The sequence below is a fragment of the Pinus tabuliformis genome, chromosome 4_2, assembly GCF_031772625.1.
Source record: "Pinus tabuliformis cultivar Carrire ecotype Pingquan chromosome 4_2, CPIR1, whole genome shotgun sequence".
Classification (NCBI taxonomy): Eukaryota; Viridiplantae; Streptophyta; class Pinopsida; order Pinales; family Pinaceae; genus Pinus; species Pinus tabuliformis.
In genome coordinates this window covers 668401114-668419317 of record NC_142304.1, presented here as the reverse complement: position 1 = coordinate 668419317, position 18204 = coordinate 668401114, and positions in this window count along the sequence as shown.

Below are 18204 nucleotides of genomic sequence, written 5' to 3'. Positions count from 1 at the left end.
AGAAGAGCACCTTGGAATCAAAAAGGATATGGGGCCAGCAGGGCCTTTACAATCAGGATTTCCAGGGAAGGCTCCCCGGAACTTTTTCAGAGGAGGTAGCTCGAGGCCACCTTACGGTAATAGGTTTACCCCAAGTATGGGGACAAGAGCTCCCATGGTTGTAAACACTATAGCCGCGGAATCGTCCAACACCAGACCATGGGCATCGCGAGGGACTACCGGTAGAGGAAGGAGTGCGAGAGGAATCAACATGGGAGGACGCGGCTCGTTCTCTAGGAATTCACACCTTGATTCAAGAGGATCAGCGCAGCTCAATTGTTGGGGATGTGGGGGGCCGCATTTCCAGCGTAACTGCCCAGAAGCTTCATCGAACATATTGCATAGGACTAGGAAGGAGCCGATATCAGCCAATCGAAGTAATCATAGAATTCATGCAGTAGTCAACCACGACCAAGCAGCCCATCAATCCACTGTAGTAGAATCTTCAGGTATTATCAATGGCATAAAACTCAAAATATTATTTGATACTGGTTCCACAGATAGTTTCATTTCGTCATATGCATTAAACAAATGTGGGTTGGTAGCTCGTAGACAAAATGATTTCCACCAAGTGGAAATGGCCTCAGGAGAACTCCAAACCGTGGGCTTGAGTGTGGATCAATGCAAAATTGACCTAGGGGTCTGTTCAACTAAACTAAAAGTCTATGTCATAGCCTTAGGAACGTATGATCTTATCATAGGTATGGATTGGTTGGAAGCTCACCAAGCTTGGGTGGACTGTTATGGAAAAAGGATTTTGGGCATAAACGATGAGGGAGAAGTAATCCAAATTCAAGGAATCAAGAGGGAAGTTTCTTTACGCTACATTTCGGCAATGCGGGTGAAACGTTGTTTAAGAAAGGGTTGTCAGGCTTATGCAATTCACGAAGTAAGCCAGGAAAAAGGGCCATCCTTGGAACAATATCCGGTGTTAGCCGAGTTCCCGGATGTATTTCCAAAGGAACTACCTGGATTACCCCCGGTAAGAGAATTGGATCTCACTATTGAGTTAAAGCCAGGTACCCAACCAATCTCTAAAACGCCTTATAGAATGACAGCTCCAGAACTTCAGGAATTGCAAATCCAGTTGAAGGAACTACTCGCTATAGGGCTTATTCGGCCCAGTACCTCACCTTGGGGCGCTCCTGTAATTTTTGTGAAGAAAAAAGATGGATCCTTAAGATTATGCATAGACTATCGAGACTTGAATCGAGCTACAGTAAAGAATCAATACCCTATGCTGCGAATCGATGATCTTTTCGATCAAATGAAAGGAGCTGTTGTCTTTTCAAAAATTGACTTTTGATCAGGGTATCATCAGCTAAGGATTTCTGAAAGTGATATCTCTAAGACTGCATTCCGGACACGTTTTGGGCACTATGAATTTACTGTGGTACCATTTGGGTTAACAAATGCGCCAGCCGTATTCATGAATCTTATGAACAGTGTTTTCCGTCAGTATCTTGATAAATTTGTACAAGTCTTTTTAGATGATATTCTCATCTATTCCAAGAATGAAGAAGAGCATGAAGAGCATTTGCGGATAGTATTGTCCTGCCTTAGAGAACGTCAGTTATATGGAAAACTGTCCAAGTGTTCTTTCTTTCAGGAAAAGATTCATTATTTGGGTCACATCATATCAGGTGAAGGGATTTCAGTAGATCCTGAGAAGGTAAAAGCGATCATGGAATGGCCAATACCGAAAAATGCACATGAGATACGAAGCTTTATGGGTTTAGCAGGTTATTACCGGAGATTTGTGGAGGGATTCTCCAAAATCGCAAAGCCAATCACAACCCTTCAGCGTAAAGGTGTTAAGTATGAGTGGACCGAGGAATGTAATAAAGCATTCTCTGAACTCAAAAGACTACTCACCAGTGCACCAATCCTAAGAGTCCCTGATATGGGCAAAGACTTCACGGTATGTACTGATGCATCCAAGCAAGGGCTGGGTGCAGTGTTGATGCAGGATAAGGGAGTGATAGCTTATGCTTCCAGAAAGCTAAAACCTCATGAAGAACTCTATGCTACTCACGATTTAGAATTGGCCGCTGTAATGCTAGCTTTAAAGATCTGGAGACACTATCTGGTGGGACGAAATTTTACACTTAAAAGCGACCATCAAAGTCTACAATATTTGTTCACCCAAAGAGACTTAAATGCCAGGCAAAGACGATGGAGTGAATTCCTAAGTGAATATGACTTCGGAATATCATATATTAAGGGAAAAGAAAATGTAGTAGCCGATGCCTTAAGCAGGAGACCCCGGATATTTTCTCTCATACCCATTAAAGTGGACTTAAGACAACGAGTATTGGATCGTCTTATAAAAGACAGCTGGTATTTAAAGGTGAGGGCAAGTCTTGAGGGAATTAAGGCAAAAGAATCTAAATTTGAGGGTTATGAATTAGAAAGCGATGGGATCCTACGATTCCATGGAAGGATGTACATTCCTGATGATAAAGATCTTCGAGATACCATCCTTGGGGAAGCTCACAAAGCAGTATATTGTGCTCATCCTGGAGTAGGGAAAATGTATGCGGATACCAAGAAACTCTTCTTTTGGGCAGGCATGAAGCGTGATATCGCTCAATTTGTGGCAAAATGTTTGGCATGTCAGCAAGTAAAGGCAGATCATCGTCACCCTGCGGGCCTCTTACAACCCCACGACATTCCTATGTCTAAATGGGAGACCATTTCTATGGATTTTATCACTGGACTACCTCTTACTTCTCAAAGACACAATGCCATTCTGGTAGTGGTGGATAAATTAACAAAAAGCGCCCATTTCATTCCGGTAAGAGATACTTATGATGTTGCTGACGTAGCTCGAGTATTCATAAATGAAATCATCAGATTTCATGGAGTACCTAAGAAGATTATATCCGATAGAGATTCGTGATTCACTTCCAGATTCTGGACGTGCATGCAGACAACCTTAGGTACTCAGCTAAATTTAAGCACTGCTTACCATCCTGAAACTGATGGGCAAACTGAAAGAGTAAATCAAGTACTGGAAGACATGTTGCGAATGTATGTAATGGATCAGCAATCACACTGGGAAAAGTATTTACCCTTAGTCGAATTCGCATACAACAACAGTTACCACAGTTCGATTGGGATGCCTCCATTTGAAGCTTTATATGGCAGACCTTGCAGAACACCGTTAAGTTGGGACAGGTTAGAAGATCGGGTGATTATAGGACCAGAATTAATCCATGAAATGGAAGCGCAGGTCAGACAGATTAGACAACAATTAAAGGAAGCCCATGATAGACAAAAGAGTTATGCTGATGCTCACCAAACTGATAGGAGGTATGAAGTAGGGGACCAAGTCTTCGTCAGCATCAAACCAAATAAAAGTACTATTCGATTCGGAAAAGGGACAAAGTTGTCACCCCGATTTATAGGACCGTTTAAAGTCGTGGAAAGAGTTGGACCTGTTGCCTACCGTCTTGCCCTGCCACCTCACCTGCATAGAATTCATAATGTATTTCATGTTTCTGTATTAAGACATTATATAGCTGATCTATCTCATAACATCCAGTGGAAAGAATTGCAGGTATTGGACGAGGGAGTCATAACGGTCGAACCGTTACGTATACTGGAACGTAGAGTTCGACAGCTGAGGAACCGTCTGGTGGACCAAGTTAAGGTCCAATGGGACAAGTATAGTCCTGGATCAGCAACTTGGGAAAGTACAGAGGACATATGTCAGAGATACCCTAATTTATGTCCATTTTGAAGAACTTTACAATATGTTTAGTATATATTTACTTCACTACAATCAGAGACTCAGAAACATTTTGAATGATTATGGATAGACATGAAACTTTATGGCATAATATATGTTTAAATTCCTGCTGGTACATGGATACCAAAACAATCTATGTGGTTCATTTTACTAAGTTATAGTTGTTTAAGGAAAGACCTTTATTTATAGATCGGATTTATTTATTTTGTCAAATATGATCAATGGGATAGAAATCAGGAAGTGAATACAATCTAGGTGAACGTCAAAAGACATGCATGGAATATGGCAAAATATGTTATGCTGTAGTGTCATATGTGAATAATACATGAGTTATTTTGAATACGCTGATGCACATTTTACAAATGCATGGGTAAGTGTATGATTGCAGGTAAATGATCCAATTTCCGAGATGACCACGTGATGACAGAACCTCAGACCAATTAAAGCTCAAAGTGATTCTATGATAGGGTAGTAGCCCTAATTTTACTGGGAGGGGTGGAGGTGTTACCCACCGTTTATCCTCCGAACCCTGGAGTCATGGGAGGACTGTGCGAGTCACGCTCCCCTAGACGTGTGATGATGACTGCCGGATGCCTACTGGGAATCAGGTCGGTATAGCCGACGTTGTCACCTTAGTGTTTATGAATGGTTGGGTCAATAAAATTGACGCCATGGCATACTCCAGATAGGATGGGAGCAGAAGAGATTAGGGAGGATAGGATGATTTTGAATAGCTTGGGGACCTGGATAGAAAAGGTCATGTCCATTAAAACCTTGAACTTAAAACTCTAAACTTCGGGACGAAGTTCTCAGAAGGGGGGGTGTATGTAACGACCCATCTAAATTGATCCATTATATAAAATTTTAAACTTTATAATATATATATATATTAAATTTTATAAAATATATAATTGGACTTTATAATATAAATTTATAAAATATATCATGGAACTTTATAATATATATAAATGAAATGTTATAAAACATATAATTGAACTTTATAACATATATAAATGAAATGTTATAAAACATATAATTGAACTTTATAACATATATAAATGAAATGTTATAAAACATATAATTGAACTTTATAAACGTATCTAAACTAAAGCGTAAAACTAAACTGTGCTAAAAAAATATATATATACCAAAGATCATTAAAGGGGCGCGTCCAACCTGCTGAAAATTTATAACAGAGCACACCTTGCCGGGAAATATCTGAGAGTTAAATTGCATGGAGGGCGTGTCAAGTAGGGGGAAGGCGGTGGCTGCAGGTAGGAGGGCGGCCACCGCCAGGCCCATGGATAAAAACCGGCAGCCTGGATCGAGAGAGGGGGAAAAACCAGAGAGGGGCAGAGAGAACCGGAAGCAGAATTTCACCAGGAGAAAACCAGGAGAAGATAATTATCTATTGGAAGAGCTTTAAGCCGTCTGAGGTTCTGGGCACGGAGGGACAGAGAGCTTCTGTTGAGCAGCTTTCTGGATTGAGCAGCTAGGTTTGCTCAGTCTGGTTGGGCGGTATTGGTCTCCCGGAGATTGGATCAAAATAGCCACGGCATCACCAGCAGCAGAATCAGCAGCAGTTAAGGTAAGTACAAATTAATTCTTCAGGCTTCTGTATTTCAGATTTTAGTTACTGTGTGTGCATGGTTATTACACCAAGGCAGCAAGATTCATAATGTTTTTCATGTATCATGCCTGAAAAAGGCATTGGGGCAGCAGGTGACAGTGACAGATGAGCTACCACCCATGGATGATGAGGGGCATTTGGTATTGCAGCCGGAGGCTATCATTGATACTAGGGAGAGGCAGTTGTGGAGCAGGACGGTCCGGGAATTCTTGGTGAGGTGGAAGAATTTGCCGGATGAGGATGCCACTTGGGAGAGTGAGAAGGTCTTACAGCATCCATCACTTCAGTTTCTTGAGGACAAGCAACATTTTGCCGGGGGAGATTGTAATATTCCTAATTAGCCATGGCTAATTGGAATATTTGATTTTGTTCAATTTTTTCCTACTACAGTTATTTGTAAATCAAAAAGTGAGGACGGGGGACACAACTCACTTTTAGAATAAAAAGTCACTTCCTAGTGGCACAACGTTGTGACCTAGAGGGGAGTCAAGGGGGCCAAAGGGGGATGCAGAAATGAAGCCCACACAGACACATGAAGGGACTGCGCAGGAGGGAAGAAACACATGGCAAGAGAGGAATCACGCAGGAGGAGGTGAGCCTTGGGATTGAGAGAGGCAAAGGCTATAAAGGAGAGAGGAGCCCCCTCAATTTGGATCATTCAGTTATGAGCATTTGTGATAGTCATTTCGACATAGAGCACGCTGGCTGTTTAGCTGGTCTGCAACACTATTTAGTGCATTGAGTGCCTTCGTTTGGAGATCTCACCCTTAGCCCCGGGGGATTTCGAGTCCCTGCTCGGGCAAGGTATTTTCATTGGCATTTCAGCAGTAGTTTTATCAACATTTCATCAGCAGTTTCATCAGCGTTTTGGAGGACTGCGCAACACTGAAAGAGGGACGCAGTTCTTTCTGGCAGGAGTCTAGGTTGAGGGTTTGCAGGAGGATTTGTGCTGAGAGATAGAGCAGGGGATCACACCTTGCATATTGGAGAGTTTTGGTAGGGGTTTCAAGAATATTTCTAGAGGGTTTCATTCAGTGGCAGCGCAGAGCATTGAGGTACTGTGCAGAAACCCAAGGGGGTGATTTTCGAGGTTCGGCCATTTCAGAAAATCTTTCTGGGCTTTTCTGGGTTTCTTGAGTAGAGTCTGATTCTAGAGTTTTAGCCTTTTCTGAGGAGGTGAGTAGCCCCAATTCCTAATTTGATTTCTAGCAGCAGCAGCATGGTAGTTCTTCAGCAGCTTGGACGCAGTCCATAGAGGGGCCATTCCTTTGCTATTCTGAGTGTATTTCTTCACTTGCCTAGTGCAAGTCGAGGTGCCATCTTTCTGATCACCTCCTGTACTCATTCTATTACTCAGTATAATAAAATGGCTTAGCAATTCTCTCTGCATTTCTTGAGTATCTGCTTATGGTTATATTGTTATATGTTGCACCATTGTTATTTGTATCTCTTTGAGCATTCTCGGCTATTATACCACTTGTGTATTTCTCCTATACTCTTAGACAGAGTCTGGAAAGGGCCAAGTAGCCTTCGGATCTCGTCCTCTTTTCCAAGGCGACATATCTCGTAAATGCCCTCCCAGTCCATCGTTGGTTGGAGTTTGCTGGTGTTTGAGGAATATCCCTGATAAGGGATATTACACCCTAGGAAGAGCAAAGTTTGGTTACTTCAGGGAGAAGATGGGGATTGTGAAGAATCCGTTTTAGTAGGGGCTCTAGGAAAGTATGCCAAGGCGACATTTCCTAGGAGCAACCACAGGGCCAAGAGTGTACTAGGATTGATACACTCAGATATCTGCGGACCTATGTCCATCAAAGCTCTCAGCGGTGCCGAGTATTTCCTTACTTTCATTGATGACCACTCGAGGAAAACTTGGATCTATTTTTTGAAAACCAAGGATGAGGTTTTCAGTCGATTCAAGGAGTTCAAGGCTCTAGTGGAGAATCTGACAGGTAAGAAAATAAAAGTCTTGCGCTCAGATAATGGTGGAGAATATGTCGATAAGGACTTCACTGATTTTTGTGCTAAGGAGGGCATCAGAAGAGAGTGGATAACTCCCTACAATCTGGAGCAGAATGGGGTGGTAGAAAGGAAAAACAGGACTATTGTAGAAGCAGTTAGGGCCATGTTGTATGATCAGGATATGCCAAAATTCCTGTGGGCAGAAGCATGCAACACAGCTGTCTACGTTCAAAACAAAACTCCTCATCGGGCATTGAGCAAGATTACACCAGAGAAAGTCTTCACTGGGAAGACACCTGAAGTCAGTCATTTCAGGATATTTGGGAGTTTGGCATATTGTCGCATACTCGAAGAAAAGAGGAAGAAGCTGGATCAGACTGCAGAAAAGGGGTATCTGGCAGGATATAGCGAGAACGCTAAGGCATACAGGATCTATCTTCCAGGGAGCAAGAAGGTAGTAGTATGACGAGATGTAAAGTTCGTGGAGGACAGAGCTTTCAGAAGATCTCGCAAAATGCGTTCCAAGGAGTAGTCGAAAGAGGATCTGTTGGTCATGCCTCTTCAACCAACGGAAGTGAAGAATCCTTCCTCAGATCAGGAAGATTCTCAAGATGAGGAAGAGGAGCAAACAGAAGCACTTGCTGGCAAAGGAAGAACCAACAGGGAACTTCGTCAGATTCTGCGTGATGCAGAGAACTTCATCGGAGAGCCAGGGAACAGTAAAAGGGAGCGAAAATAGCCAGACAAGTATCAGGAGTTAGTAGCTTAGGATGGAGAACCTGCCAGCTTCAAGGAAGCAGCTCAGCATCACGTCTGGCTAGATGTGATGGTGGAGGAGTATAACTCCATAATGGTAAACGATGTCTGGGAGGTGGTGTCAAGGCCTCAAGACAGATCTGTGGTAGGTTCCAGATGGATCTACAAGATTAAATATGCTGCGGATGACAGTATTGAAGAATACAAGGCCAGGTTTGTGGCTAAGGGGTATGCTCAAAAGGAAGGGATTGACTATGAGGAAACCTTCGCCTCAGTAGCCAAGTATACATCTATTAGGACCGTGATATCTCTTGCAGCCTAGATGGGATGAGAGATCCATCAGATGGATGTCAAGACGACATTTCTGAATGGGGTAATACAAGAAGAAGTATACATTGAACAACTAGAGGGCTTTGAAACTCATGAGAAGAAGTCTCATGTATGCAGACTGAAGAAAGCCTTGCATGGGCTGAAGCAGGCACCGAGAGCATGGTATGGTCGAATAGATGGCTACTTGTAGAGGATGGGGTTTGTCAAGAGTGACGCAGATCTGAATCTCTACTATTTGGTCGTAGAGAGCGAGCCACTTATCTTAGAATTATATGTGGATGATCTCTTCCTGACAGGATCATCCAGACTCATTTAAGATTGCAAGAAGAATCTAGCCACAGAGTTTGATATGAAGGATCTGAGACGAATGCACTATTTTCTAGGGTTGGAAGTTTGGCAGCAGAAAGGAGAAATCTTCCTTGGGCAAGGAAGGTATGTTACAGAAATTCTGAAAAGGTTCGGGATGGGAGACTATAGACCTATGGCTACGCCAATGACCACCAACTAGAAGAAGATTGATGCATCAGAAGACAAGGATGTCGATCCCTCCCTATACCGACACCTCATAGGGTCCCTGATGTATCTTGTCATTACCAGGCCAGATATTTGCTACGCTGTCAACACCCTCAGTTAGTACATGGTGGAACCAAAGAGGGCTCATTGGGCAGCAACCAAGCACATTCTCAGGTATTTATAGGGAACAGTTGATTATGGGCTCTTGTACAAAAAGGGGAAGGATATCAGGTTGAGTGGATTTACTGATGCAGATTGGGCAGGAAGTTCAGTGGATAGGAAAAGTACCTCTGGGTACTATTTCAACATTGGATCAGGAATAACCTTCTGGTGCAGTAGGGAACAGAAGTCCTTTGCTCTGAGCTCGTCTGAGGCAGAATATATGGCAGCAAGCACAACTTTGTGTGAGGACATATGGATTAAAAAATTGCTAGTAAACCTATTCAAAAGAAATATGGAGGTGACCAGGATCATGTGTGATAATCAGAGTTGCATCAAACTCTCTGAGAATCCAGTATTTCATGATAGGTCAAAGCATATTGATATCCGGTGTCACTTTGTCAGAGATTGTGTCCAACGTGGAGCTGTACAGTTGAGCTACACTCCTACAGGGGAACAAGTGGCAGATATCCTCACCAAGGCCCTTGGAAAGTCAAAATTTGACTACTTCAGGGAAAAGATGGGGATGGTAAAGAACCCCTTTCAGAAGTAGTGTGTTAGCAACACAAATGAAGAGGGAGTTGCAGTGCAGATGCAGTGTTGGGAGAAAGGACCAACAGCAGCACAGATGCAGAGGGAGTTGCAGTGCAGATGCAGTGTTGGGAGAAAGGACCAACAACAGCACAGATGCAGAGGAAGGTGCAGTGCGGATGCAGTGCTGGGAGAAAGGACCAACAACAACACGGATGCAGAGGGAGCTGTCGTATAGATGCAACAGTGGCAGTGGCAGAACCATGGGCAAAAATACAAGATGCAACAATGCAAAGGATGTTGGTCAGGGAGGCCTAGCATCAGCACAGGTACCACTGCCGGATGATCAGAGTAATACTCAGTGAGGGGTATTGCTAGAGCATAGTCCTCGCTAAGAGGGAGTGTTGATTTGGGGTAGCATCAGATGTGCTCTAGCCACGAAATTTGGTGGAGAGGTTGGGGCACATGAGATCTCCAATACCCAGAAAGGGTTTCGGCAGATTCTAAACAGATCAGGAGATATTAAAATAATTAATATTTTTAATGGACTCCTTAAGTCTAAAGTTAGGGAAAATAAAATATCAATGTGTATTAATACGAATCTGTGTTAGAATGGTCCAAAAAAACATGGATCAAGCCAGATCTAATCTTAGCCGTTGATTAGGGACTTAATCTTTGCCGTTGAGATGTCAACAGAAAAAGTATAAGAGGAGGCTTGAGGGGCACTTGGAGAACACACTGAGGGAGACCAGTCAGTTCAATTTCTGGGGCGGGGTTTGCTGAGAAATTAAACCAGTGGTCTATAGAGTAGCCAGGAGGCAGCAAGTACAGAACAAAGAGATGGGAGATTAGCATAGAAGAGGCAGACGCGGAGCTAGAGGAAGCCACGCAGAGGCAACAGAGAATGCGCAGAGCTAGAAGGGCCTATGTCATCCACGCAGAGGCTGTAGGAGTGATGCAGAAGCCCAGAGAGGCTACGCAGAGCCTTAGTAGGCTGACGCAAAGGGTTTCAAGCTAATGTAGAGGGTTTTGGGCTGTAGCAAAGGTCAGCAGGGCCTACGCTAGGTTTAGGAAAGTGCTGGAAGTTTGTCTATCTGTGGGTAAGCTAGTTTGGCACCCTGTTGTACAAGAAAATTGCTGAATAATAAAATCCTCCCTTGCTGCATCAGTTTTCCCACATTGGGTTTTTTCCAGGGACATTAGTCCAAAATAACTATGTCAATGTGTGCATATTTTTGTTTCTATATTACGATGTGATATCTGCAGCAGTATTTATTTTAATGTTTGTTGAAGTAATTTCATGAATAACTTATGATGAAATAAGTAGGAAAAGTAAATCAGTTGCTGTAGTGATAGAATTTTCACATTAGCTTTGTTTTGGAGCCTCCCTACCAACCATTCTCAGTAGCATGTCTTGCACTATCAAGTACATGAGCTTCATTGGTTTTCTAGCAGCTTGCCAGCCTGTGCATGATAGCTTGCTTCACTCCCTTCACAGGCTGCTACTTAGGACTTGGTCCAGCTGCTGGCTGAGCAGCTCCCTCAAGAAATTGCGCAATTCTGGAGGGGAACCAGCCTTCCTCCAGAAATTACACAAATCTAACTGGAAGCCTGCTGGGCTCAAAAATTGCGCAATCCTGTCATCCAACCTTCCTAGTGAAAACTACGCAATCTGGGCCAGCAGTGCTGCTCAACCCAGAAATTGCGCAATTCTAGGAAACAGGTAGTTGCTCCTCCCAAAAATTGCGTAATCACTTTGGACAGCCAGCCCAGCTTCCTCCCAAAAACTGCGCAAAAATCCCCCTCAGTCAAGCAAGCTGTTGCATGTGCCTTCAGGTTGACTGGTTCCACCCGAGAGCGAGAAAACTTGACTTGCAAGCATGGGATGATTTTTCCTGAAATAGCAAAAAGCAACATCCAAAAAGCATCCCTAGATTTTAGGGAGCTATTTTTAGCATCTAGAGGTTACATGGAAAGATCGTTTTAGAAACATTCCTCCAAGTGTCACTTTTTCCTAGATTTGTTGCATGCATGTCATAAGCCTCAAGCTTATTTATTCGACACTTCAAAGCTCATTCTTCACATCAATCTTGGAGCTCTTACATCCCATAGCACATCCAAGAGTCTTCGACACATCCAACTTAGCTATTTCCCGGGAAGTCCACTTAACTTGTCTTTTACAACATTTTGGTCGCTTTTTGTGTTTTGGCTTATGTGAGTGCTGTCTGCTTGATTTCTATGAACGCTTGTTGTCGTTTGCATGCATATTATCTTGTACAAGCACTGTTTTAGTTTTTATTAGCATCTCACTGTTGTCGCATGCATGACACTGTTTTGCACAAACGGTCACTGATTCAGCGACTCATCTCACACATGCATGTTGTTCCGTTTTCTAAATCTTGCATTCACAGTTTTCATGCATGATCATTCACTTCTTCTTACACTCAGTATCGCCATGCATTCACATCTTCATTTACTTTCAGTTGCCTATTGATGGGTCTAAGCAACCTTGGCCTGGACTTTGCCTCACCAAGACAACATTGTGCAATTCTGAGAGGGAAGGCTCTACCTTCCTCCCAGAAAATGTGCAATTCTGGCTAGTGGCTGCCCTCCAGTCTTGCCTTGCGCAATTATGAGAGGCAGTGACTGCTGGCCCAGAAAATTGCGCAATGAAATCCTTGGGCCGCAACACTTGCCAGCTGAAATTGCACATTGCACAATCCCAATAGCCAACAGGCCAGTCTGGATTGTGCATTTTGCAATCCCAGCAGTCAACCAACCTCCCGACAATCCCAACTTCCTTTTGCGCAGTTCCGACAGTCAGTCTGCCTACCTCCCAGTGAAAATTGCGCAATCCTTGCCAGTCAATCCCTAGGTATGTTGCATGTCATTCCTCAAGTTTTCTTTGGTTTTAGCTGACAGATTTCTTTCCATGCATGTCACCATGTATCCAGATATAGCAGGTGTTTGTTCATCTCTCAACAGTTTAGGATCAATGACCTCCAAGAGAGCAGGGTCAAAGGACACAAATGAAAGTGCAACTGGAGCAGCAATTGAGCGAGTGTCTACGAGTTTTGCAATCTATGAAGACACCAAACTAATTGTAGACAAAGACATCAAGCTGAAATGGCAAGATGTCAATGATGCATTCTTAGGCACATTCGGGGAAGATCTCGAAGATCGCCAAGTCTATGTGAGCATTCACAAGTCCGGCTTGTACCGGATTGCCTGCAGGTATCCCGCATTCCCTAGCATGGACATGATACATTGGATCGTCTCGCACACCGATCCCGAGACGATGACATTGAGAAGTGTCAGCGGGACGGAGATTTCTACCTTCAGGGAACAGAATTATCAGTAGATGTACCATTTGTCGAAGCCAGTGATCACCATGGAGACACCCTTCAGCATACCCAATAGCAATGCCAACTCCAGCGATATCTTGAAGAACTAGGTGAAGCCAGCCAAATTCAGGATGACACCCAACCAGATTTAGAAGATGAAGATGCTATAGAAGGCATATCAATACTTGGTCATATTTGCATGTCGCTTGCATGGCCAAGAGAGCACCAAGACCTTCCCGCAGAGTTGGGTAAAGCATGCAACTGGTCCCACATGTTGGCTCACAGGCTGAAGGAACAGGTATCAGGAGCTTGGCAGCTATCCAAAGGTCAACAAACAAAAATATGCATGTCCACTTACATCTTGGATGCAATCTGTGCCCATCAGGTGTTCCCGGGCATGAAGTGGGCATGGACATCAACGGAAACCTTTGTCAACACTTATTGTAAACTGTTTTCTGAATGCAGCTTCAGAGGAGTTATCACACAACTGCCATATCATTTTGTCACCCCGGTGTACAAGATGATATATGAGCAGGATCCACCTTGCATGTCGAAGGTAACAATGGAGGCACTGATCGATATTGCGAATTGGTATGCCTCACCGTCCGACACCTTCATACGGATGTATAGCACGGAGAAGCCACTGCATGTTTTGCCAAAGCTTTCCATGGACAAGCTCATCATGCAAGAAGTATCATACTACATCTCGACACAATTGTCAGCTAGGCTGCACCAGAAGAAGAAGGCACCTTGGCCCACTCTTCTGTTGTTGATCGAGTTGTATGAGATGCGAAACCTCAAGCATGTGGATGTCGAAAGAGAGGAGATCAAGAAATATCCTTTCGACATCCAAAGCTTCAATCCGTATGACCCGCATTGTATTGTGAAAGATAAATGCGCGAGAGTACAGTTTCAGTGGGTCCATGGGGCGTGTCATTGGGTGGAGGAAGACCCATGGAGATATTGTTACAACTTCTCCAGGCCCAATGAACCGATCGACATTGCTGTGGAATGGTTAGCAAAGCAACATCCAGGAGAGCACCAATAGCATCAGCAGCAGAGGAAAACATACCGGCGCGCGACAAAGGCAAGAGGAAGATTGTCGACAGCGTGGAGGCAGAACAAAGCTGCAAGTTTAGAGCAGACCTACTTGTACAGAAAGCAGCTTTAGCAGAAGAGGGAAAGAGGCAACAACACGACAGGAGGAACATGCAAAGGTAGAGAGAAAAATAGAGGATGGAGCAAACAGTGAAGTAGTTGCATGAGTTGAAGGAGCAACTCCGAAAGGCACAGGAGCTGCGCAGACAGGAGAAGTGTTAAAATTGGCAACTAAGGCAAAAATCCATGTGGGTCGTCTTATTTATGGCAGCTGATATTTTTCTTGGATTCCTCTCGTCGAGAGGTGTAGGATTGATCTAACGATCATCCGGTTCTGACAAGTATTTATGGAGATATGAATTTATTTGTATTTACTTGACAAATTGTCAAGGTCGGCCAACAGCTAAATGTGTGGCACACATGCTCAACGTTTCATATAAATACAAGTGAGGTTGAGGCATTATCACTCATCTCATCTCATCTTACATTCTTATCTCTCTCTCATAACTTGATTGGGTAAATAAGGAGCAACAACTCTCATGTGGCAGGAGGACACAACAAGGAAGATAGATGCAACTAGGAGAAGGACGCAGGTCTGTTCCAGTATTGATTGTGGTTGAAATGCAACAAGCAAGGGATGACTGCATTGACCAGCGAGGGAGATGTTTTGACTAGTGTGGGGAATCTCCTTCAAGCAAGTCGCAATTCTGATCTGTTGTTCGTTGACCTGATTTGACCATCGAATCGACCAGCGCTGAAGTTAGGGTTGACCGCAGGGCTGCCAATGCGTTGACCTGTTTTGGGTTGACCTTCATCGCTGTTGAATGCTAAGTTGAGCAAGGTTGATTCAAGGTCATTTGTGGACTGTTTGACCAACATTACAAGTGTTGGTTAGGTTATTTATTACTGCTGTCATAAATTACAGAACTATACATTTGTACTACTTCTCTCTCTGCTGAACTATTGAAGATTATAGAAGAATTGATCAAAGGGTTTCCCCGCATTGGGGTTTGTCCCTGGCTAGCTGCCACATCTGGTGTCTCTTGTCTTGGCTTGTTTTCTGTCGATCTATTAATGTTCTATCAACACTTTACTTTATGTTAATGTGATTTCTTAACAGTGGCTAATAAGAAGAAATTGAAGTAAACTGCACTAAGCATAGAACATACCATAAATTAACATGGTACCAGAGCTGAGGTGAAGACAAAGCCCAAGCAAGAGCAAGAGAAAGAGAAATCACCGAAGGTTTTTGAAGCAATCTTAAAGACTTCATGGGGTCCTCATCACACTTCCTCGCTGAAGACAAGTTCCATGAGAAGTCTGACTATCACGGATGGAAGATGTCTCTCGATCTGACATTGGAAGAGCAAGAAGTGTTGGACCATGTGAGAGGCAGAATCATTGAGCCTCCATCAAATGCATCTATTGCTGCTAGGAACAAGTGGACCAGGGGTGAAGTCAAAGCAAAGAACATCATCCGGGACTCTATCAACAAGCACCTGGTAGCCTACGTTTCCGAGCTAACCACCTCCAAGGAAATCTACGATAGACTGGTAAGCTTATTTAAATTTAGTGATGCAAATCAAGTTTTGTTCCTTAAGAATAAGCTGAAGGAAATTAAGAAGGGAAAAGATGACAGTATGCAAGCCTACTTCTTAAGGATCACCGAGATCAAGAATGATCTTCTATCAATTGGGGAAGTCATTCCTGACAGGGAACTGACCATCACAACTCTTGGAGGTCTCCCATCCGAATGGTATGTATTCAGAACCACTCTTCTCAACATAATGCAATTCTAGGATTTGAGGAATTGATGGCGAGATGCATTCAAGAAGAGACAAGGATGGAAGAGCAGGAAATGCCTGCATTTAGAGGCAATCCCGCTGCTTTCTCCTCCCATGCTAAAAGGAGAAATAATTCCGGGGCAAAATCTAAGGGAAAGGTCGGACCGAAAGGTGGAAGGAAAGGAAGATGTTTCATTTGCAACAAAATTGCCATTATGCAAGGGGGAGTGTCCTGATAGAAAGGACACATCTCATGACGATGATCAAAATCACTCCAAGGGAAATTCCAACAACAATCAAAGGAAGGGCAGGTTCAATGGCAAAGGAAAGAGGAATGCCAGAAATCAAGAAAGTGGTCAACCCTCCAAGAAGGCAAGAAACTCCAGGTATGAATCTAACGTTGTTAACAATAAGCAAGATGAATATTATCTGATATCGGCCCTCTTTACTACTTCTCCTCCGGACTCGTTTGGCAATTGGCTTATTGATAGTGGTGCCTCAAGGCACTTTCCTGGTTACAAAGAAGCTCTCTCTAATATAATATAGAAGGATACCAACCTAGAAATTATTCTTAGAGACAACTCCAAATATCCCATGAAAGGTATAGGGAATGTTTCTCTTCAATTGAATTAGGGTAACATAATTCACTTGCAAGAAGTCCTATATGTACTTGATCTCAAAAAGAACCTGGTGTCCATTTCGGCAATGGAAGACAAAGGCTACAAGGTGGCCTTCATCAATGGCAAGGTATGTGTATGGAAAAAGAATTTTAAAGATTCTTTCACACTTGGGTTTCGAGTTGACTCTTTATATCAAGTCGGAGGAAGTCTGTTGGGTGTCATGTCTTGTGACACATCTCTTCAATCCGAACTATGGCATCAGAGGTTTTCTCACCTTCATTATTATAAAGCTCTACTTGATGTGAGACAAATGGTGACAGGGATTCCCGAGTTTAAAGTAGAGCAAGAAGGTGTATGTTCGGGATGTGTCAAAGGAAAGCTCAAAAGGGGACCATTCCCCTCAATCCATAGCAAGACCTCCGATATATTGCAGTTGGTTCACTCTGACATATCTAGTATGATGCCTGTGAACTCCTTGGGAGGATATTTATATTACCTCACTTTTACAGATGATTATTCTCGCAAGACTTGGATATACTTCTTGAAAAAGAAGGATGAAGTGTTCTCCTGGTTTCGTCACTTCAAAGCCTTGATCAAGAATCAAATTGAGAAGAAGATCAAGATCTTAAGGAATGATAATGGGATCGAGTATGAATCCAATGAGTTCCATGACTTTTGTAAGGAAGCTGGCATTAAGAGGGAGACCACAACACCATACACTCCTGAGCAAAATGGTGTGGCAGAAAGGAATAATCGTACAATTATGGAAGTTGTTCGTTCCATGCTCTGTGATCAAAGGCTTTCGAAGTTTCTATGTGCCGAAGCTACAAATACTGCCGTATATGTTCAAAACCAATGCCCTCATCAAGCATTGGATTCCAAGACTCCCGAAGAGATGTTCACTGGTAAGAAAACTGATGTATCTCATTTTAGAATTTTTGGAAGTCCTGTATATTTTCATGTGCCAAAAGAGAAAAGGAATAAACTGGGTGCATCTGGAAAGAAGGGAATCTTCGTGGGCTATAGTGAAAATACTAAGGGCTATAGAATTTATGTGGCTGGTCAAAGGGAAGTCGAGATTAGCCATGTTGTCACCTTTGACGAAGATATGGCTCTTAGCAAAGTTGACAATCTTCCCATACTAAGGAAATCTTGAGAACTTGACACCAGCAAACCGGAGGAAAAGCAAGATGAAACGATGCCCAAAGTGGAAGAATGCATGGACCCTATTGATCCCCCTCCGCAAGAGCCTTCCTCTTCTAGGAAGAGGCCCTCATGGCCTAGGGGCACACTTGATGATGTTGAACGACACATTGCACCCAGAGGGACTTTTCGGGAAAGCAAGAAGCCGACTAGGTATCATGGATACTTGACCATTATGAGCATGATCATTCAAAATGAGCCCTCATCGTTCGCTGAAGTTGTGAAGCATCAAGTATGGAAGGATGCTATGATTGAGGAATACGACTCCATCATGAAGAACGATGTCTGGGATGTGGTCCCCAGACCCTAGGACAAAACTATTGTTACTTTGAAATGGCTTTACAAGATAAAGCATGGAGCTGATGGAAGTGCTGAAAAGTATAAAGCTCGTTTTATTGCTTGTGGCTTCTCTCAAAACGAAGGTATAGACTATGATGAGATATTTGCACCTGTTGCCCGATATACCACCATCCACTCGATC